Here is a 24,686-nt window from a genome sequence, read left to right on the forward strand (position 1 = left end):
TTAGAGCCTGGAAAGTCTTCCAGAAGGGATCTGTGTGCTTTGCAATAATAATAATTAAAAAAAAAATGTTTCACAGTGTGGAAATCTTTGATCTCTGGATACAATGAGTGCAAGACAGTGCCAGTGGACCATCTAGTCACTAAGAAACACCGCACAATTGTGGTCACAGTGTCTGACTAGCTGTAAGCACTACAAAATAACCTGTGAAATGCAGAGACACTCTTTAAAAGATCTTTTCAGGCAAAAATTATTTCAATTCCTTAGATGAAAATTGGTTAATATGCTGAAAGTTAGTGTCCTGTTCAAATTAATATTTTTTTTGCCAAAGTAACTGTGGATGTTCTCATTACTCAGATGAAATGTCATCTCTTTTTCAAAAGCTCTTAAACTCTCACATGCACTGATATTTCATGACAGGCAATTTCACAGGTTAATTGCAAATGGTGCAAAACTGTATTGCTTTTCTAGTTCATCAGAACTTTTTGTTCTTGTATTGTTAGAAGATGAATAGAAGCTTCTTATTGACCTTCTGAACAACATTTGTTGCTTTAGCTGAATCAAATATATTTCCTCTGATTTGTTTATTTTGGAAGTTTTTTACTGGTTTTATTGGATTTTTTAAAATTAAGCAGATCAAATCATCCTGATTTTTTCAGTCACTTAGAAACTGTGTGTAGTCTGTAACCATTTTCATCTCCTGTCTTTGAATACTATTTCTTTCTGCTAGAAACATAACCCAATGACCAAGATTCTAGTACTGTTAAACCCAACATAAGTTCTTGACATTTTTAAGGACAGATTTTTGCCAGTGGTACAAGTAAGGAAACACGATTGCTGTTAAAGCATCTTCTAGTACTTACTTTTGTCTCATCTCTTAGGCCTTTGCAGGTGTAAGGTGTAATGGTCATTAAGCTTCACCATCTCCTTCAGAATATTTTTGAACCCATCAGTGAGTACAAGTAAGGTAAAGAATTCCTTCCACTAGACATTATTTTGTATTTCTTAGAATTTGCATGAGTTAATACTCGCTGCACCAATGCTAGTAGAGAATTCATGATGTTTCTTTGCAAATACTGTATGGACTTGTACTCAGATAGCCATACAAGTATGTGGGATTTAATTATTTTTGGATAAACGTACTAGCTTTGGATGCAGTAGAGATAATTTACTTTATTTTAGCTTCTGTAATGAGGAGGAGTTTTGCCAGATGGATGTTCATCTACCAGTAGTGAGCAACAGATTTTTGTGCCCCTCATTTCTTTCTCTTTTGTTTTGTCTTTTTTTATTATTAAAGCATCTTAACACAACCCATAGTTTTCTCAGTTTTGCCCTTCCTATTCTCATACATTCCACTGCAGAGGGAGAGCGATAAAAGCTGTGTGGTGTTTGGCTGCCTACAGGGTTAATCCACAGCAGAAAGCATTTCAGAAAACCCTATGATCATCACACTTGTAAACAATAAGTTACAGGTATAAAAGGTGGGTGCACTGCCTATCACTTGTCATGCAGGGTTGCTTCTTGTTTATGAGATTTTTAGAACCTTCGAGGCATTAGGCAATCTTCAGAATAACCAGATCAAATAAAGGCTAGTTTTGTTTTACAGAAGTAAAAGAGACAGACATGTTACAGCAAAGATTTTCAAGGGTGAGCGAAAACATCAATTATTACTGCATCTGAGTGTTAACTCTCTCTGAAATCTACTTTCTTTAAAGGATGGAGCTTAAAATCTGTCCTCAAAGCCTAAACCATCCAATATTCACTAATAACTGGAAATTTGGGGCAATTGGCTGGCAGACCTGTCACAGGAGTTCTGATCTGCTTGTCCTTGGTTGCATGATACTGCATGTTATCACAGTGATGTGGTTGCATTTTATCAAAAGATTTCCCAATTTCACGTGGCTCTTCAGGGAGCTCTTGGCTCAGTTAGAAAGCTGTGAATGTTACCTGGCTAGCCTAGAACACTTCATCTTCCCACCCACAGCTGCTCCCACTCTTCTTTCCCCCCTCCCCCCCCCCCACCCTCTGTTTTTGTCTTTCCTTCTCCTTAGTCTTTCTCAATCAAGATAAGCAGGTCATCAAATTACATGCAACAACAGCTGCATGTGTAGCTATTTAGGTAAGTATTTAAAAAGCAGGGTCATCCCATGTGTGCCTTCTGTCTTTCTGTATGAGCAAAATGTAAGAGTATTTTAAATAGCATAATGTATAATTTCATATGAAAGCTAATAGCCAAAACTGTACTTTTTTTTTTCACAGGACAACCAGTTTGCTCAATAACACCAAGTTGTCAATTGTACTTTAAAGAAAAAACTGTATAAGACTATCAGATATTTCAGAAAATTTCCTCTGAAATCAATAAATGGTTCCTGAAAAGCAAAGGTAGCACATTGTCCTTGGGGTAAATCTTCACCTGATAACAATGGTCCCATTATCACTGGGTGCAGCTCTGCTCAAGAGTGAAGGGGTAGCTCCTATATCAGTAAGACGAATTAAACATATTTTCATATCTTTCAGGAAGATATTTCACATATAACTGAGCTATTGAGCCTTCTCCCTGCATTGTAGACAGCACATACAGTATTGCAAATGTAACCTAGCTTTCACATTCCAGGAGAAAATTTAGTAATGAAGTTTTCAGGAAAAAATTTATTTTATGTACTATAATGTATTCTGAGAACAAGTGGTTCCCTGAGTAATTCATTATATAAGGATCAGTCACCCAGAACCATTTGAAAACAATTGATTATAGATTTCTGGTAGTTGAATTGCAATCTCAAAATTTTAAAAGTGCCTATAACACTAAGGTTATATATTAGTCTGATCATATGAATTATTTGCATAGTATTTTAACAACATAACCCAAATTCTCAAATAGTTGCAAAATGCTTACATTATTAATTTTTAAAGAATTGTATGGATTTAATGAAAAATTAGAAGCTACAAAAAGAATCTGAGTTACTACATTTAATTTAAAGTAAAATCACAGGTAGGTTATGCATCTGAAGCTTCTATTAGTTGAATGTGTTGAATAATAGTACCATAAAACCTATGCAATTACAATGCAAACAATAAAATATGAGCACAAGTTTTGTGTTCACTGTTCTATAGTTAAAATTATTGTTAGCCAAATACAGACATAGTGGAAAGAAAGGAGTTCACTCTTCCTAAAATGCATTCTGCTTGTTTTCTAAAGCTTTTCATACTTCATAATATCATAGTTAGAACAGATGGCAAAATGGTCCCAGCTCAACTTTGCTATTGGCATACTTCTCCAAGTCAAGTAAAGGTTTCTACAACCTGTGACAATGACTTTTGGTGACAAATATATTAGACAGAGTAGTGGAAAATAAAAAAGCAGCATGATTTCTAGGGTAATTTGTTAAGTTTTGAACTTATTTTTGTAATTCAGGAGGAAATACTTAAATATTGTTAAAGGCAAGAGGGGTTATGTTGCACTCTTGCCACTACAGTTTTAATATCTGAATTGAGACATATTTCAGAACTACAAAAGAAGAAGGCAGATGGCCTCTGTTTAAGCTGTACAGATAATGGGTGGCTTGATATGTACATCTTGATCAGTGTATGATCATATAAACTGAGAATTTGATTGGATTGTATCAAAACACTTCTACTGTCTGTATACCCATCTTCCCTATCCAGGCAATCAGAGTTCAGGGAAAGGGTGATGTATGGGACTCCAACACAAAATGGAGCTGGAGTGAAGCTGAAGCTCAACTATGTAGAGGCCCACAAGATAGTAAGCAGTTCTGGGTCCTTCAGCTAACATATGTACATTATGTATTTAAATATGGCAAGTAAAAAAAAACAGATTTCAGTTATTGAATCATCCTCTTAAGATGATGATGAAGAAATAGGATGGTCGCATTCCCATGTTATCCCATATAAAATGTATGTGAAGAAACCAGTGCTCTTCCTTGGGTTATATGACTCTCTGATGACTATGGCAATTTTATTTATTCAGAAAATGACACCTGATCCATGATAGTCATACAATGGAGACATACCATGTACATTGATGGAGAACAATACAAAACCAGATATGCTGATGTTCATACAATTCCTTGAAAAAGGTTAAGATGATTATCTGTGAAGCCAAGAAGCGACTGTGAGGTTGAGTCATCAGTGTCAGCTCCTGAACAGAAAATGTTCCAAGACAGAATTCACCAGAAATATGTTATGCCATATTTACTTGAAAGCAGACCAGACAGGCTTGTTGCCTTTGAGGGTCATGATGAATCTATCATCTAGAAAAGGTATGCTGTGAGGACCATTCTCAGAACTACTGAAGTTGGAATGGAAAGACAAGTTGATTATTTTTAAATTATTCTTATCATAAGGCTGAAAACCAGAATAATATGATTAATACAACTAATTTGGCATATAATTTTTTCAGGGAAACTACATGTGTGAGATCAAGATGGTAAACAGCACCTACTATTCCTAAACAACTGTCATTCACTGAATCTTTGTGAAGCAGATTCAGCCGAAAATGGTACCAAAGCTGTTGCTTGTGCTGGCATAGTGAAGACTGTTTACAGTTTGCTTTGTAGTATTCCAAAAAGCCAAGACACCCTGCAGTGTCACACTGGAAATTCCCAGCAAGGGCTCTCTGGTGCAGGATAGACAGATTGTGTTAATGGTGACTGATCCTTCACAGCTTGTTTACCAGGCATCAACACAAATTTAGAAAAGAATTTAGAAAAATCTAAAATTAAAAATGACTAGGACATGGAAGGAAGTAAATGAAGCTATAACACAATATTCTTGCATGTACAGCATGCTGGTAGCCATTAACTGAAGGAACTGAATGATTCAAGAAAGACTGATGATGCAGAAGTGGAAAGTCTACAAAACTTGATATGTGAACTGGAAATCAGATGCAACAGTTCAGTGGGGGTATTCTGAGGAATTATCAAACAAAAAGAAATTAAATAGCTTCAGATTAACACTATAGATGACAGAGGTATCACAGTTTATTTCATTTACACATTATTTAACAGTTCGTTTCAGTCGTTCTTAGACTGTCAGCCAACGTTTCAGTTGTTTGTGAAAATATTTTGGGGTTTTCAAGACTATATATTTATGGTCTGTATCAAAATTTTACTTCTCCAGAGCAATTTTTATATGTTTGAGCTGAGTCAGGAAATTTTTCACCTGAAGACAAAAAAAGTTTTGGAGTGTGTTCTCATATCTTTGCACATAGCTAGATTGTGTGGGATTTTAAAAAATAATTTATACAGATATCAGTTATTTTTTTATACTTTGACAGCCACAGCTGCATCTCCTTACCATCACTGTGCAAATTCATCATCAAAAGCTCTTACACTTGCTAGTTCAGGACAGATTGCATTATACTATTAAAATATTTTTTCTCAAGAGTGACATAAGATGGAAGTAAAAGATCAAATATAGGGCCTAAACATTTCCTTTTCTCAGGCAGCCATGGAGACAAAAATAGTGATGGTGATAGTAGAGAACAAAGGCAGATGGGATCAATTGGGTTTTATCATGCTAAGTTTGATATTATTACGTGAATTTAGGGGCTGTAATGTTGAAGCTTTGAGATAACTGACATAGATGGGCCCAAACATGGCCCTGTCCTCAAAAATCTACAAAAGATTGTCATAAATAAAAGAGAAGAAGTTGGTTCACACAGGAAATAAACCACTTTTGGTAGTGTTTGTTAGTGGGGAGCCAGAATGTAGAGAAGGAAGGGAAGGGAAGATTTACAACAGTAAAAATGCATGAGGGGCTCTGCCATCCCAGAATCCTAGAAAAGTTTAAGAGCTTGGAAATATAAACCAAGACATTTGTCTAATTTTTTTTTGTTGTTGTTCCTTAAATTAGGATTCTAAATATAAATTCTAAATAATTTTTGATTCATTACTTGTTACACTATTTGTTTTTACCTCCCATCATCTTTTTTTGATAATTTTAATTTTTAACTGGTTTATTTCAATACTTTGGTCTCTGGACTAGGTTCAAGTCTTCTGGACATTTCATCTGACCTGAGCCTACTTCCATCTGTGGAATACTTGAACATGTCTTGGCCAGTCTGCATGCACACAACATACAACCTGTGCATCTCTGTGTGCACCCCAGATCTGGGGCTGGGAGGTATCAGGCATGCTCTTCTTCATGCAATGCTTGCAAATTGCTTTTTCCATGGCTCACAACGCTCACATATCATTTAAAAACCCAAGTGGCTGAATTAGTGGTAATATTCAGCAGCAGTGGCCCAACTTCCTTCTTGATTCTGTCTATAGGTTTTAGTGATTGCCTGGTTACTTTTCCCATTTCTACCTTCTTTCCCCAAAACTTCAAAGAAATGCAATCTTCCTGCTTTTTGATTGAGAAATACATGACTTATATGTCTTTTCATCCAATAAGATGTTGCTACTATGATGACCAATAGCACCCACAAGCCCACTTGTGTTGCATTTGGGACACAAAAATACTTTTATTTGTCTTTTTTACATGTAGATGCATCTTTGACACAAATTCATTCTAATTATAGCTTCCTAGTCTTTATGATATTGGCATTACTCCTAGCTCCTTTGTAATAAAGATATATCAGAAGAAAACATACTTGTCCTCCAGGAAACATATTTCCGATTAACTGAGCTAAGGTCTTTCATTTGGTGAGAATTTTGACCTGCACACTTTTCATTCCACTTGAGTAGAGCTAGCCTTAAAGGCAAACAAACATTCCCCAAGTAGATGGTGGCAGATGCAACTTCCAACTGGCTTTCAAAGATGTTTTACACTCTGGATCCTATTTAAACATCAACCAGCGAATGTTCTGGTGCAAAATCTGGGGTTCAGTCTTTTCCTCTACCAGTAAAGATATTCATAACAAGTAAGGTAAAGACCCCTGTCCTTTAGCTTCATCTGCTGCCTCATTCAAAGGCTTCTCTTAATTATCTCAGCCATGACCTGGCTTCCTGCTCGGAAGTCAGAAAACCACATCCTCTCTGCAGGCCCTACTGGTTCTGCACCAAAATACTGAGAACAGAGAACAGACTGCAGTAAGGACTCATAGTTCTGTTTGTTATTAAATTATTGCATACAGTCATGAGACATTGTTGCTTTTTTACTTGCCAACTTCTATGAGTTCTGGTTGCTATTCTTCATGGCAGGTATCAGCCCCTTATGTGTTATTCTTAACCTACAGTCAAAACTCCTGTTTCATCCCTGAAGCTGTGACTAGGGAAAAGACATTGCTTTTCACTGCTGTCAAGGCTTTCTCTGGTGACTAAGACCCTGGGACAGTGCTGGAGATGGCAACAGAGCCATACATTGAAAAAAAGGAAAAGAGAGTTGAATAGCTCCTTAGTCATCATCTATTCTGTGAGAAATGTCACAGGTGATCTTGTAATTAAATACTATGCCATAGACACAAGGGAACTAATTTGCAGTCAGTTAACTTAGATCTGTAACTTACCTTACTCTGAAAAACTATTTTTTAATATAGTTGTATGTAATACATCTTCAGTGAATGACACATGCAATTAATTTACTAAATCATCATTAATTCTTTAAAATGGATATACTGAAGAAAATAAATATTTAGTTTAGACTTGGAAAAACTTACCAGCCTTGTTTTAAAAGCCACTAAAGGCTTGTATTTTGCAGTTAATAGGAAAGATGAACAGTCAATGCCCATCAGCTTTTCTTGTTTTCTATTAAATAGGCTATGTTTACATGGATAAGAAATGCCATAGTTATTGGATGCTTCTAACTGACTAGCCTAGAGCACTAGAGGAAATTACTCTGCCTGGAGATGAGTTAAAGTTTGCTTTGAAGACTAATCTAAATTTCACAACTGAATCATCCATGGAATTGGTTAAACAAAATCTCAGTGCAAAAACCTATTTATTTAGCTAATGTTATTGTGAAGCACAAAGAAATACAACTTGTGATCTTTTCCACTTCTAGTTGATACAAAAGGCCTTGTATTGTGTGAAACTTGAAACTTGCATGGGTACACTTGAAGTCTTACAAATAATTAATTAAAATAATAAACTTCATAACGTACATATTTATAATTGTTTTTTTTTTTAACTGTGCAGTGGTTTCAATTATCAATTAAATTAAAGGACACTAAAAAATTGAATAATTAATATATTCAAATCTCAGATAACAGAGATTTGTGCAGACTACCCAAATCTGCTACTTCTACTTTCAACCTTCGTAAGTTTGGCTGAAGACTAGTTAGGTTCATTATTCACAGCACATATATCTTTATGGGTCCTCAATAACCAAAAATGCAATGATGGCAGAAGCCTGGAACCCAACCCATTAATGATGGTGAATATTCTTTCAGAGATGAGGTGCTATTAATATGAGAAAAACTATCATGGGTTACAACCTGGTTATAAGAAATACTTCAAGTCCTTTTGGACTTATGTATAGTGATTTCCAGAAGAAATTATTTAGATTACAATATTTAATTGTAATCGATTTGATTTTATGAACCTAAGAGTCTTTTTTTGCAGTGCACGAAGATTGCTGTGTTTTAGAGAATACAGCTCAACATTTCACATCAAGGCTAACACCTTTTTTACCTTAAACACAAACCTAAAATGGTCTCTCAGGGTTTGCTTAGGAATGATGACAAAAAGCCAGTAGTTAGGGTAGTGATTTTCTGCTTGAGGCAGTGCAAGCACTTGTGAGTGAAATGTTCTAAGGGGACCTTTCCACAACCTGACTCCACTGGTTCACAGGCTCTCACAGGTGCGAGGCCAACTCCACACCATTTGATCATGAGCACACAGTGCATGTGACTGGGGGAAAAATTCAAAGAGCTCTTTCAGTGAACATTTGGGTCAGAACTTCTATTATATAAATAGGCACCTGCTGTACAGAGCTGTGGCAGTGAGCATGTAGGCATATGCTGCTATTCCAGCATCTCTTCTAGGGGAATCTCTGATCTGGCCCCATAACTGGCTGCTTCTAGCATGTGTCTTCATGGAAGACACTGCCACTATTTTAAACTTTACACACTTCTTTCTTCCTCCTAAACAAGTTTAGTCAACATTTTCTTCCTAGAGCTGGAACATCTAATACAAATGATAAAGGCAAAGATCCTGCAAACCCTTTGGTGAAAATGATGGCACCATTCCAGGTAACTATTTAAAAAACAGAAATCTAATTAAAAACTTCAGACATTTCTATTCACACTTGACTCATTTCTTGTGCTGTGGATATGTTCTTGCTACGTTGCAGCTTGTGTTGGTGTTTATAGCATATCCTATCAAGGCGTATTTTAATTCTCCATAATTCATGTACAATTGACAGGTCATAATGTGACATTGATTATTTAGTGAATAGTATTGAGAAATAGTTCAACTTCTGTATTATTGATTCGATCGAAAATTTTGACTCTTTATAATCACAATGGTCAGTTGAATCAACATTCCTAGTGGGAAAATGCATGACCATTAGTATCCAAAATAGTTTGCAGAAGATTTTAAAGTATTTTACCATGCATATAAAGTAACCATTATTCTAAAATAATTAACTTGGTCCTGAACCATTGAAAAACAATCAGAGATGAAAACCAGACAAACCAGAGGGCCATTTAGCAAATTAATGTTTCCTGCTTCTCTTCAGGATTTAACTCCCTGAAATCTAGTGCACATGAAGAATGTAGCAGAAAAATCAGTCTGTCCATGCTCCATCACTAAGAGACCATCTGCCTCAGGGACATTTCTCATCTTGGCTACCTCTCTCTGTTGTCTCTTCATCATGTCCACGTGATGGCATGAGTAGACTTTAATTTGGAATTAGTTTTGCAAGATGCAGGCATAGCAACATATTGTACTTTGCAATATATCTTTTGGCTTGTCACATCCATATGAAAGAGTAACACTTCAGACAAACATATCTCTGGATTTGAAAATAGAGTTAACAAATTAATCATTGCCTGCTCATCCTTTGATCAATTTAGGGGCTTTTATTTTTTTTTTTTTTTCTCCTTGGATATATTCCATTCAAAGAAGTAGAAAGGGGGAGTCATGGGTTTGTATTTTTCAGTTTTCATAACAAAGCTCTAAAGATACTTGAGACTGATGCTGCCTAAGATCTGTGCAGCAGCAGCCTCCCTCTAGAGATAAGCCTAGAAAAGGGTTTCTGGTTTTCCAGGGCTGATTTTATTATTATTATTATTATTCAGGCACTGAGGGACTGAGCACTTTGGTCCATAACCACCATTGCTGCTCCCACACTTCTTGAAGCCATTTCTGATACTCTCCAAACAAGCTCCCAAAGCCTCAGTTTGCTGTATCCCACCCTTACCAAGTAAAAAAGTGTTTCCCACTTAGCTTCCCCCTACTCAGCAGGCAGATAGGACTACAGATAAATTCTTTTTAATCAAGAATCAGGTTTTCAGGAAAAAATTAATAATCAAAAACCTATTGGTTAGCAAAGAGATAACAAAACCTGCTCACCACAGATACATGTAGAAACTACCAGAAGCAACCAAAGTTCCCAGAAGGAAATCTATTTTATTAATTGCCATCAGGCTAAATCAATTTCATTACACCTAAGCAAGAACGTAGTTCAAATATAGCAATAGGAAAGAGATGTAAAGAAGTAACAATACATATATTTTATCTAAGAAAAGAGTAAATTCAAATTCAGGAGAAATCAACATATCATATATGCTCAGCTAACCTTTTTCTACTCCAGAACAATCACCAATAAGTACGGAAAAACATCACATGATGAAATACATTAGTAAAATTTATAGCTGGCTTCTTCAGTAAAGTGCAGCTTGACCTTGCACTAACCTTGAAATTTTGTGAGCAGGAGCAAACAGTCATTAAACTATGAACAGCTTGCATAATATTTAAGTAGCAAATATTCCCATGAAAATTAATTAACGTATGAGAATTCTGAATACAATCACATATTTTTAGTTTTGTCAAAGGTAAGTTGAATACTGTTTTTCTGACTATTCATACAGGAGGCAGCAGGAAAAGAACAGTGACCTCCATAATTTACATTTTCCTAAAGATTTTAAAAGAAGAGACTATCTTAGGAGGTCAGTTTTCTGGAGATGTATGTGTGTGTACCAGTATCAAGTTCCTTGTGTGGATTTATTTTTGCACCTTGTTATTTTTGTACCTGTATGCTGATCTAGACCTGTTGTACATGCAGTTTTCACAACAGCATGCCAAGATACAGAAATGTTGACTAGCCATGAGCCCTAGATGACATTCATGCAGCCCATTGGCAGCAGCACCTTTGGAAAGAGAGTCTGATGATTCTGAGGTTCTTGAAAGACTAGCTAGTAAATACTAAATCACTGTGTGATTTTTAGTAATCTCATTTAAATCAAATAATATTACATCAATATAAAACTGCAGTAATGCACTAGCTAATTAAGCCCTTTGAACAATTAAGATGTATTTATAGATCTTCTAACTCAAAGAGATCATACCTGGCAGATCAATGCTAGTGTTAAATAAGTTATTAGCCTCTTCAAAGATTGCACATAAGGTCAGTGAATTGTGATGGTGGAACATTTTAATGAGTTGAACACTTGACCTAGGGGAAGAGAACTGACAACAATTCACTTGGGTGGAGAAGCTCTGCATGTCTGAAAAGCACCACACTGTCTCTCTAGACCTTGATTTCTCAATCAATTAAATGGACACAATAATTCTGCAACACAAAAAAAACCCACCGAAGTTAAGAAATAGCATGTGTAGAAGGTTTGTAATATTTTTATAGCACATAAAAATGTGTTATTAAGGTTACATTTTGTTCTCACATATTCAAAAGAATTATGTTACTGCTGAAGTGAATCTGTCACACTGCCAAAGGTCAATGAGGAGTTTTTTTCAGGTCCTTCCTGGAGTTTTTTAGGGCCTCAGATCTTACTTTTACTTCCTACCTCTTTGACACCCAACGTGACAGTATTGTTTATCATCTAATGATAAATCTTTGTGAAAGATATATGTCCTTTTAGTCATACAAAAAGCAAATCAGACTCTGAAAAAAGAAACTGAAATCTTTGCCATCCCAGGACAGTATCATCAGTGGAAATGTTTCACTTATATTTCAGTAAGTGAATTCCTGAATTGGAATTACCTTCTCCAGTTCATTGGTTCTAGCATATCTGTCATCTATCTTCTAAAACTTATAAGAAAAAATCTAATTGCATTTTCAACCTCGTTATTGGACCCCTGACTTTAAGTTATAGAGGTGGAACCATTCCTTACTTCACACATGGTGTGTAACATCTGTTAGAAGATGGCATCCAGCATGCCTTCTGTATCATGGATTAGGCTTGATCAGCTCTTTTTGATTTTCTTGTTTCAAACCTTAGAGCTATTATATTAACAAAATCTAGCTTTTGTGCTTTCTGTCACTGCCTGATTTTCCCTAAATTTTCTATAACATGGTTTGTTGAGAGAAAAGCTTAGCTAACCATTCATATTTGAATTGAGAATTCAGCATGATTGCCCTGTGAGTGTGTGCCCAGAGGGAAGAAAAAATAGGGTTGCTGTATGGAAAGATGAAGTGATTGAATTCAGTGCCTGAGGCCACAAACCTCATTTTCATGACTGTTAATATGTAGAACTAACTGAACTAGTGCATGCTTTTATTCTCGTTCCATAAAAACTAACATTATGTGTTCTACCTGGGAGATTTATTTCCAGTCTTGCAAAAAAGAATGTCACTGATCTAAGCCTACAGTCTGGAACATGATCAAATGGTCTACTGCTACAAGAAGCTACTGAACCAATAGTATGAAATCTTATCTAAGGTACTTCTCAATGCCATGAATATCCATTAAAGGCACATTGTTCAAACCGTTGATTTACTATTTGGGATCCCAGCACTAATGGCACAATGAAGATGTTCATAGAACCAAAGAGTAATTGTATGTGGTTTCATCATGAACATAGCTCAAAATTGTGTTCTACCTTGATACCATCACAGTAACTCCTGTTATGGATGAACCTCTGTAAGTATTAGTTTAGAGATAAGTATTATCAGGGCATTCAAGCACCATTGAATTGCACAGAGTTATCAATTATAGGTATTGCTTGTGCAGTATTTCTAATAAGTAATGTAAACTCCAAGCTCCTGCCAGTGATATTTATCACATATAGAAAAGTTCATCACATGTTGTTTGATGATGCATCAGTGCTTTGTTAAAAGTTCAATCTACTTCTGACTTTCAAAATAGGTTGGCCTATCACATCACAACAGTGATGCCTGGCCATTTTTCCAGGCTTAAGTATATTACTAATGCCTGACTGCTGGGCTCAAGTTTCTTTAATGTGTCAGTTTGACAATGGGCTCTTGACAACACAGTGGGGGGTCTTCAAAGAGACAGTCTCCTAGACACTCGTACATCAATAGGTGTCATCTTCTCAAGTCCTGACTATAAAACATGATAGATGGCATGAGCAATAATAGATCAAACAAGCCTGGGCCATGGCAACATGTCAAGTGACTTGAACATGATACAGCTAAGACTAAATGTGTGCTCAACGATACTCAGAAGCTTCCTTGTTTTGTCACTTTCTAAGAATTGTTGGAAAGAAAAAAAGCCTGTATCTACTCATCCAAATGAGCTGAGAACTGGTAGAGCAAAACTTAGCTATTTTGATTTGGATTTGGAAATGTCAAAGACTGTTGGTTTCAGGGAGATCAGTTTGTCATGTCTAGAGGCACAGGAGAGCTGTGATTCATTTAGAATAGGAAACATTGGCTACTTCTAAAATATCTCTTAAGCATCACCTCATTATGACTGAACTCTGCCAATGGAAAAGATTATTTTGCCTTGTTTTGTTTTGCCCTTCTCGGTTGCTGCAGTGATAGGGTAGTCCAGAAGTTAACAAAAGTTAATTGCTCTCCCTCCAGGGAGGTTGTGGACTTACCATTTCTGGAAGTGTTCAAGAGGTGTCAAAATGTTGCACTTGGGGATATGGTTTAGGGGTGCTAAAGGTGACACTGAGTTGATGGTTGGACTAAATGATCTAGAAGGTCTCTTCCAAACTTGATTATTATTTGGTTAGTGCCTACAAAAGAAGAAAATGTGAATGATAATCTAGGATCCTTCACAGGTTGGCACAAACAGGTTTCTGTAATGAAACCAGTTTGTGCCAATGTATTCCCACCCTGATTCTACAATACTATTTTAAAATTTTCCATCTGTTATGGAACTACTGGATTTATGAACTAGTGGAGAGGTGGTAATTTTATATCAGCAAGTAATATGAGTCTATGTTAGTGCATACAGCAGATCATAGGTAGGAAGCACCACTGGAAGAACAGAGTTGTTCTGCAGCAACACATTTTCATTTACAAATACTCACATGTAAAGCAGAGGAATTTTTGTACTTTTTAAAAAAACCTTCAGGAACAACTTATTATACTATTGCTTCTGTTTGCTTCTATCTGAAAACAAAAACATAGTTTATCACAACTAGGATCTTACCTCATTGCTCTCAGTATAAATCCTCTCATATGATCATGGTGGCTGTTTTACCATGTCTTTGGAGAAATCTTATTTAGTTTAGCAGCTGATTTTAATCTCAAGTATGAAGTATGGATTAATAAACGAATTATGGAATGTGATGATTGACACAGCAAGAAATAAGGTATTAGAAAGTGGTATTTGAAAGCATTATTAAAGATGCAATGAGTAAGTGTGAGCATGATGATTAATAGCGTAATGTAGCAGAGGAGAAAAAAATTGTTAGCATAGTAAGAAGGGAAAACCTTGACCAGATTGTCAGCTCATGAACATTGCCCAAACCCAAAGGAAATTACGGAAGCTCTGACAGTTTATGGCAGCCAGAAATCTAGCCCTAGGAGAAATAGACAGAAATTAGGGAAAAATTAAACTTTAGCTAAATGTCTGAATAAGAATCCTGACAGCATGATCCCTTTAACTGAGAAACAGTCTCCAATGGGAAATGCTGAATATCTGGAATTAGATTAGGCAAAGCATTGAAAAAATGTACTGTGGGGACAAATTTGTACTGGAGGGGAGATGAATTAGACAGCCAATAGGTCATTTTCACACATTCTGTTAATTACTTAAAATTGATTGTATAAAGAAAAGAAAGCATGGCAGTGTTTTTGCCCATATAGTTGTCCACTGGCAAAGTGGACAGGGAAAGTGTTCAGTGAGTGTCATACCCAGATGGAAAAATTCCATTGCTCAGGATATGGCATATATCACATTCAGCTGGATTTAATATTTATTATGAATAGCTTTCCCTCCCCCCCCCACATATATTGGGAAATAATAAGAATTCAAAGCCTTTCAATGGGGATGTTTCTGTGGGTGTCAATGGGATTTGAAAGTTGGCCCTGAAATAGATTTTTTTTGCCCTATGATGGTGTTGTTGTACTGGAGCAATGTCAGGCATAAGAAACAGAAGGCATGCTCATCTTAAGTTGTAACTGAGAATGTCCCTTCTTTAAATTAAAAAGAAAATTCTGGGCTGTAAATGAGAAAAATACAACATCAGGCTCCAAAAAGCCACTTTCATTTTCATATAAATATGTAACCATCATTTGTTTAACTCACACCAAGCTATCAAATTTTGTGGTGGGCTATAAACTTGTTGAGTCATTAGCCTGGCTGCTTAATGGAGGAAAACTAAATTTCTGTTCCTGCATAATGACACTTATTCACTGTAGACATTTGCATCACTTGGAAACGATAAAACCTCATCCTTCATAATGAAGTTCTGAGCTGACAAAGAGGAAAATATAGTGTTGTGGGACAACTATGAATATAAAACAAGCTTAATAAAGAAGTAGTGACAAATTATATTATGCAAAATGCAATGCAATAAAAAAATGTTACTAACTCATTGGAAATGTCATAAATAATCTAAATAGTTTTTAACTGTCAAAACCTTGAAAAGTATATTCCTTAAAAAAATTAGGTACAGAATAGATGCTAGTTTAATTGCCACCATATTTTGACAAGCATGGAGAACCTTGTACCCAGTTTATTTTCTGGGTTTTAGCTCACTTGCCTAAGATGAAATTATGGGGGGAGCAATACTATTCTTTTCAACTCAGCGATGCCCCATCAAAAACAAACTACCTCAGCCTTTTTTAAGTATTGATGCTTCCATTTCAGATCAACATTTACAATTTTCATTACAATCTCAGGAAAACTGATCTTTATAAAGCAAGGAGAATTTCTAATGTGGATGTTCATTAAAATCGTGTACTGCCTTCTTAAAATCAACATTATTTTTGAACAAGTAAATACACTGTCTGCTATATCTGTGGGTCAGCAAGTGCATGAAATTCCACTAGGACAGCTCCTTGTAATATAAAATCTTTATCCAGTTTGTGTGTCTAAATTACTGACTTTTCACTCTTCCAAAAAGTTCATTTTACAGAAAGGAAAAAGACACTAGCATTTCAAGAATTGCTGGAGGCTCAAATAATTACTTAGATTCTATTTCTGCTGAAGTTTCATTGATTCCAATAGTCCCAGTGACTTGAATAGAAGCAGCTTTGAGGCTTGCATAACCAGAAGCTTTTCTATCCATGAAAACATTTGCAAAATTAACTGCTAGTGTGATCAGATCCTCACTTCAATGGAGATTTCCCTGCTGACAGAGGCACTTGTTTAATTATACGTAAAATGTTCAAGATTCTTGATACCAGTTACTATGTATTCTGGAGTATGAGGCTGGTAGGATGAAATTATACATTTAATGTACAGCTAAAAGATCTGCTGAAAATCCTACTGCCTTGAAAATACAAAATTTGACATGTTTAGTTAATGATTTTGATTTATTTAGCTTTTATATGAATGACAGACATCAAAAGTTGGAAATCCTACTGTCTTTTAAATGTGAGACATCGTCTCATGGGGAAAATGTAGTTAAAATTTTCCCTCTGCTTTTCAGGAAAAATAGTACTCATGTCTTCACACAAACACAGAAAAGTTTCATCCTAGATCAAGTACATATTAAAAATTTGAGCTATTTTCAAAGTATTTTTAAAGGAACATGGGGATTTTTACCCTTTGGTTGTTATTATAGTGCTTCATTTCAGAAACACAAAACTCAAAGTAAGCAAGTTTTAACATTTTTGTGAGCCTAGTATGACTTTTACCCTTTCACATTTGGAACTGGCTATAATATATTTTCCATTATGCAAGAGGATTTGGAGTCACTCCATTGGCTGTGCTCTCTTTGGTCATGTCCAATAACTGACGTTTCCAATAATTCATTTGAATTTCCAGCTCTCCTGGACAAAGCACCAGTCATTGTGATTATCTCTAAGGCTTGTAAATCTTCTCTTATTTTGAAAGTGCTTCATTTAGCACATTTAAGGCACAAATAAGCATTTACAAAGCAAAAATTAAGTTATTTTTAAGCCTGAAATCTGACTGCAGAGAAGAAAATGATCCAAATTGGCCACAGTTTGACTGCTGGCAAATGAGGAAAACTTTCCTGCCCTGCTGTTTTTGTCTCTTAATAATCTGGAGACAAACCTAGTGTTTGTTAGATTTTTCTAATTCATTTATAACACTAACTTTCACTTCTATCTAGGGACTCTCCATCCATCCAATGCCAAAAAAGCAAACTACTCCAATCTGATAAGAACTATGCTAGAGAACAGAAGGATTAATTGCATTTTTCCCAGATCATATTCCTTGGACCTTTTGTGGAGGCCACAATCAGCTCAGTCTGCAGATACACTCCATGGCCAAATGGAGTGGCCACATGACAGTATTTAGATGGCTGTAAAATAATCTTTCATAGTTGTTGCCCAGTCAAAGATCTATCATAAAACTTGAAACGAGAAAAAAAAGCTTGAAGATACTTCCCAAAATGCAAAATGAAGGGGAAGGAGATTAGCCACACCAAACTACCCTGTAATTTACTAGACACGCAGGACAAGACTTGCTTGGTCTAAGTCAAAAGCTTGAGACTGGTTGCCTGCAAGCACAAAAGACTTCTGTCATTGTTTGCAGGTCTCAGTTTTTACTCTTGCTTTTTCATGCTGTATAATTGACTGGTGGAAGGAGCAACAGATTGAGAGTGACAAGCCTTTTAGTTAAGAGAGATCAGACATTTCAGGTTAGAGCTGATTCAGCAGATAGTTTCAGTACCGGCTCCTCACTGGCCCTCAAAAACTTTTCCTTACTCAGTTCTGATTGTCTTCCCACAAAGAGATTTTAATCTGTTGAATGGATATTTTTGGCAGAAATAAATGAACCTTTATAGATGCTAGAAGTGGCAGCTACAAAAACATATTTAAGAAAAGGCCTGGTTTACTTTTCTTAACTCACTCTGCTCTTGCCTGTGCTACAGTGGTCTCCCAGTCTGGCTTATTTCAGGACTTCAGGGTCAGTGAAGCACAGCTTTTGATGTTGATACCAAGCTTCTTGTGCCAGAACTTTCAGTATGTTTTTACAATTTTTATTTCCTACTTTTTGTGTATCATAGAGGTTATTGATTAGAGACTGAAATACTGGGGGTTCTCCTCATAGCTGGGAATATTTTGTGCTCATGGGTTTTGCAGGATCTGTCTCAAATTTCCTTCTCAGTCCTGAAGTTGCATTGGATCCCTTCATGATGGAAACAAGACTAAGAACATTAGTATGACTGCCAGACTTTCTCAATACTCAGCAAGAAATTAATTTTTGGAAACCAGCCATCTGAAGAGGTCTTCTTTTTGCCTGCATGAACCTTTATGTCATATTAATATTACATAATTATATTATATAATTTGTTTGTGTTTCAGTCATCTGGAAAGGCCTGTGGTGATGTTCCTCTATCCCAGAGTGACAGAAGTACAAACTGTACCAACTGTACTGGCAAGAAGGTATCATTTTTGTGTTTTTAGGAACACTCTGGACTTCAGCCCTTACATCTGCTGATCGTCCTCATCTCCCATTTAATTTTGTAATTTACCATCTCTTTACAGAATGTTTAATCTATATAAAGACACAGATTTTATGGCAGTATTTGACATGTCAGTCTTCTTTGTTTGCCTCTGCTTTTCTATTCAGTCTAAAATCTATTTGATTTGTCTTTTCTCTGTATAGTGATTATTTTTTCACAAATATTAAGAAAAATTAACCTACTATAAATACTAATTTCTGAATAAATCCTACTGTGAGAAGGAACTTATATTCATTTGAGCTTTACTTGGTGATAGCCATCAGTTTGGTTGTAAGAGCACTCTCTCAGTGTACAACACCAATTCAAGGTTCTTTTTCTTTGAATAAGCACTGAAGTAGACCTAACTGGCTTCTATGCATTGCTTCTACCCTTCAGTTATGATTAGAAAGACAGTAGTAATTTACTCTGCTGTGACTACTATTCAAGCAACAAGATTATCTTGACTTCTCTCTGGATCAATGTACTAATGGTTCTTCTCTCTGCGCTTCTGGACTGCAGTTCTCTTGCCCACATGTCATACTAAAACAGTAAACCCACAACATGTCTTTGGCTCCATTTCATCCAGCCAAAGGAATTTACCTAAAGAAAACCCCAGGCTTGTTAAGCTTGTTATTCCATATCCTCAAAATAATGAATTAGGAGAAGAAAATAAATAATGAGGAAACATCTCTGCACGTACACACTGTAGTACTTCTCCCTGGCCTGATAAGTAGCCTTTGCTTAGCTCAAGCATCCTTAAGTCTGTTGTTGAGTGAGAGAAGACTGAAGAACCTCCTTCACTTACAGCTTGCATTTTCAGGAGCTGTGGATAATACACTTGGGCTGTTCTCTTAAGACTGGCACAGCTTGCGCCTACCCTCCATTGGTATTAGACTGATGAACGTCACGGGATTAAGTGTATAAAATGTAGATGTGAAGTGCACATGTAAGGCTTCAATGAGCAATACACACACACTCCTTTAGGATCAGCTTGTATAAACAATGCCTTCACAAGCTTATGGAACCAGATGATGCCAAAAAAGAAGCCAAAAACCTGACTTACATTTCATTTAAAGGAAAAAGAAGGAAAAGAAAAGCAGAAATGATACCTTCTTCCTTTTTCCTCACACTATATGCCAATGGGTCTTATCATCCCTCTATGTCTTAATGCAATCTGTCATAGTATATTTTGGTATTATTGCTAATTTTTATGCACTGTACAGGTGATGTTTTACTATTTCTGTTCAAGTTCGTAACTTTAGACATAACCTGTGAAATGCAGAATAGCGAGGTTAGTCAGCGTGTTACAATTCAGGTGCTACAGTATTTGCAAAAGAATATGCAATCAAAGAACATCAACAAAACCTAATTGACATCACCCATTGCATCTCATTGAATCAAGAATTATCCTCTGATTGATGCACACTGATATGCAATCACTTGTAATTGATTGGAATTCACTTAGTATAGAATGACACGTTGAGTAATTGCTACTGAGAAATAATGACTGGTTAAAGCAAAGAGGATGGGCTTCAGCCAGGCCATATATCCTGGATTTGTCTACTTCAAAAATTTATGAACATCTTAGTTTGCAGCTTATTGTTTCTGCGTACTGGACTTCAAAAGTTGTATACTAGCCTTGCTTTCAGAATTCATTACATAGAAGTTTATTGTATCTTGAGGTTAGTAAATGAAAAAGCTAGATGAAATGTTCTAAATGCCTTGAATCTTGAACAGATATGCATAGAGCATAAAATATTAATGCATGTCCTTAGAAAAACCCTTTTTGTGTGTTCAAAATGAATAAGGCAGGATTTTCTAATAGGTAGAGTATAATTAGCACAATCATTTTCTTCTTGGTTTTAGGAGAAAAATAGTAATTCACTGAAATCAATGAGTTTACTCTTTCCTAATGTAATGTTTTGAATCACCTGCAGTTTCATTGAAAGTTTGAGATAGTTATATACTGTAGATAAGCAATACAGGGCCAAACCTTTTGTTAGTGTCTCTGGTTAATTAATTTTCTCTTCATTTGAATTATAATAGTCAAATCTCAAAATCTCAACAGGTTTCAGACAACATATGGAAAGTTACTGCACCAAAAGATAGAAATTTAATTTGTTTTTACTTAATTTTACATAATATGACATATATACTATCATATTTACTTCATTATTTTTTACCATAATCAGTTTGTAGCAAATTTCCATTTAAGATGCCCTTATATATGTGTACGAGGCAATTTTGCCACAACATCTCACAGAATTTTACTGCATTTTTCTAATCTGTGTTTAGCCCACACAACATAAATAAATCCAATACTCTCTTGCACAGAATCCTAATATATTCAGCACCCTATAATAATCAAAATAAGCATAAAAATTTCCACGAGAGAGAGTTCCTTTTTTTTTTAATTAAAAAAAAAGCTTTTCGAAATAATACCTGACCAAATGGTAAAAATCCCACAATTTTTATACTAAAAATCTCTGCATGGACTCTGTTTCAAGTGCCTCACCTTCTATGTTCTGAGTTTAAAGCTTACAGAGAGAGTTGTTTGCCCAAAATACACAATTTCCTGACCAGAAACCCCTGACAAACTCACAAATAGCTTGTCTTTTTGTCATGCTCCCCATTGAAAGGCCAACATTCTCCTTTTTTGTGTACTGGCAAAGAACATTCAGAATCTAAAAATCTCTCAAGTTTCTATGAAAATGTCAGCAGAAAAATTACACTCTTCTGAAGCTGGAGATAATACAGGGGCCGAGATCAAGAGATAATACCGAGAAAGAGATCAGGCTGTGTTCAGTTGAATTCTGAATAGGTTTGGCACATGTGAACCACTTTAAATTCTTGCCTGAAAACAGACAGCTTGAATGGACCAGAAGAGGAATGTGAAGCTGAATGCCCAGACAACATAATTCACTTCTTTGACTATCTCCTTTTTCCCCCTGTAGAGATGAGTTTGATGTGGACTGAGACAGAAAACAAAGGGCTAAATGAATCAGTTCTGCCTCAAAAAGCAAAATTCTAAGGTTTCTAGGAAAGGGATTCATTTCCTGCATGTAGGACAAGGGTGGCTGGTGCACCAGGGAACAAAAAGGAGGGGCAGGGGGCACACAGAAGTCACCTCTGGAAGGTGCTTTTGAGGAGGTTCTTTAGTCCTTTGAAGGCTGGTGCAAGAAAACAGTTTGCCAATATTTACTGCTCTTAAGTTATGGACTATCCAGCAGGTCTGAGATGCATTTTATTGCAGTCTAACATTTTTTTTACCCTCTTTGTACCAAGAAAAATTCTTCAAAGAGCTGAAAGACATTTTAACTGATATTTTTTTCTCTATTTCTTACATGTATGATTCTGTGGTTTTTAATTACCAGTGATTTGATGTCTGGCATGTGCTAAAAGGAGTTTTCTGTTTCCTAACATCACATTCAGATATTTTTGGCTACTTCTGTAATTTTGAGTCAACTCACTCATGCAAATTTTTTATCCATAGCTTCAGGCTTTTGTTCTTAAACTGAAGGGTTAATGCTACTTGCTTTGAAAACTTGTGGAAAGTCTCCAGGATAAAATAGTGGAGTCTTATATTGTGATATATAATATCATGTGGAAAACTGGAATCACGGTGATACCAGGCCTCAGTAATTTGCAAAAACAACAACAACCACTACCATGTTTCCACTAACATATAAGTACATACGTTTATTTTCAAACTGATAGTGTACTTCAAACAACACTATGGACAATAAAATAATTGTTGCCACTTTATGAAGCTGATAAAAAGCTACAGTAAAATTTGTCGTTGTGAAGAGTTCCTTGTGTTCTGAATGCTGGGGTGTGTGGCAATGCTTAATGTGCTGTCCCAATTGTGCATTAATTGAACCAAATGACTGTGACATCTGTGAGGAGTTCAGAAGTTTTATAAACAAGAGTCTTTCAGGACCTGAAATTTTCAGTTCATCTGTGAATGAACCCTTTAAGATTTTAACATGAATTGTTCATTGGCACCCTTACAATCAGATATTTTCTCATGTTACATGTAGCATTATTGAATCTCTAACATCCTATTCATGTAGAGCAGGCACTGGCTCTTACCTTGTTTCTCATCAATGCCAGCTCCATACAGCACAGGCTCTGAATGCATTGTGTTTACAATTCTATATACTACATCTGTAAATATTTCTGATATAAATTCTGAAAATGCTAGGACAAGGCACGTTTTGGGTTTTATTTGTCAATCCTAAATATTAAGTGGTGCTAATTTCAGTTTACAGGATTTCTTTGGAAGCATCAGAGCCAAAAGAACATTGTATAAAACAAATTCACTGGTGACATTTATCAATATTTTGTAAATTTATTTTATAAAAATGCTATGACTTATTTTCAAATTGTATATAACTATGTACTGTATATTTTATAAGTGAAATTAAATATTTATAGTGTATTTTTCCCAGTTGGTCACTTGCTTCTTTTTACATTTGGACATTGGAGCATATAAAAAACTCTCAGTTGACTTGATTTAGAAGCTTACATGGCTTCAAGAAGAGAATGGATGAATTTAGAGTTATTAGACATATGCTATAAGTAACACTGAGCTTTGAAAGTCCTAAGTTAAAAAATGAAGTGTGTTAATGAATTATATCTGTCTACACCAATCTCATTCTCCTTCCTAAATTGGAACAGGATGTGGGACTAAAGGTACTTGTGACCTGATGTACTCTGACCCATCTCATATGTATTTAGAACATCTTCTGATGTCCAACAAGCCACTAGTTTTATAAACCACAGAAACACTGTTCATTTTACTTTTCTTAAGACACCAAATTTTTGAGATGTAAAGCAAGAAAAATCTTTAGAGGAAAGAGTCACAAAATATGAGGGCAACATGGTCATAGAAGTATTTGTGTACATAAAAATATTTGTAAATCAAAAAGGACTTATTTCTAAAAATCTACCAATTTGGTAATCCAAAGAGAAGAAGGAAAGAGAAAGTATCAGAATAGTGGTATTAAACCCAAAGATCGCCATCAGTTTCCTTCATTCTCTACAAATCATTGAGAAGTTTTCAGGCTTTCTAAATTCTAAATAAAATTTTTAGTGCAGGCATGTAGGAAAGGAGTTTGTAATGTTGTATATTTGTACCTCACTACCACCATATATGTCACATTTTTAGGATTAATACAACGCAATGCAGAACAAATTTTAAAGTATGTTAACATTAGCAAAATGTTTTAATTCAATGCAATATATACCAAAAAGAAACTCCCAACTCTGAATTTAGTCAGCAGATGTTGTTACTTCCTGCCATGTCATTTCTTCCTTTGCACATTATCACCAGCATTTTGAAGGACTGCCCAAACATGCAATTCCCATAAATCCAGACTAGCCTAAGAGTTTCCCTCCAGTGTAAAGAGTTCTCCCCACTAATTCCAGTTGCAACAGAAATAATTTTATTTTGAGAGTTCAAGATGACTGTGAAGGTTGGAGGCAAGGAAACTGAGCCTTTTCTACACCAAAATGTAGAACAAACATATAGCAATTGTAGGTGCCTTGTGGTGGTTCAGGAATCAGCCCACTGAACCAGCCTGTCACGAGGTGAAGCCTACCCTGAAAATTATGTCCTCAAATACACAATCTCTACTCTTCCTGCCCAGCTTCAGTCAACTGGATTCATTTCAGATGAGTTAGAAATACAGTGGCAGTAGACAAAATTTGCCTTGGCAGCTATTGCTGAGTTCACAGCTTTTGCACTACATTTGAGGAAGGAGGCCA

General features: G+C 35.8%; 1 long non-coding RNA gene across 1 annotated transcript in view; it reads left to right on the top strand.

Annotated features, from left to right (window-relative positions):
* Positions 1-24,686, top strand: part of LOC144247157 (uncharacterized) — a 180,449-nt gene that overhangs the window by 92,609 nt on the left and 63,154 nt on the right. Inside the window, exon 7 of the long non-coding RNA XR_014953421.1 lies at positions 879-23,358. This is a non-coding gene — a long non-coding RNA (uncharacterized LOC144247157). Of the gene's footprint in view, positions 1-878 lie in introns of the transcript that reaches the window.

The sequence above is a fragment of the Lonchura striata genome, chromosome 2 (genome assembly GCF_050655825.1).
Source record: "Lonchura striata isolate lonStrDom1 chromosome 2, ASM5065582v1, whole genome shotgun sequence".
Lineage (NCBI taxonomy): Eukaryota > Metazoa > Chordata > Aves > Passeriformes > Estrildidae > Lonchura > Lonchura striata.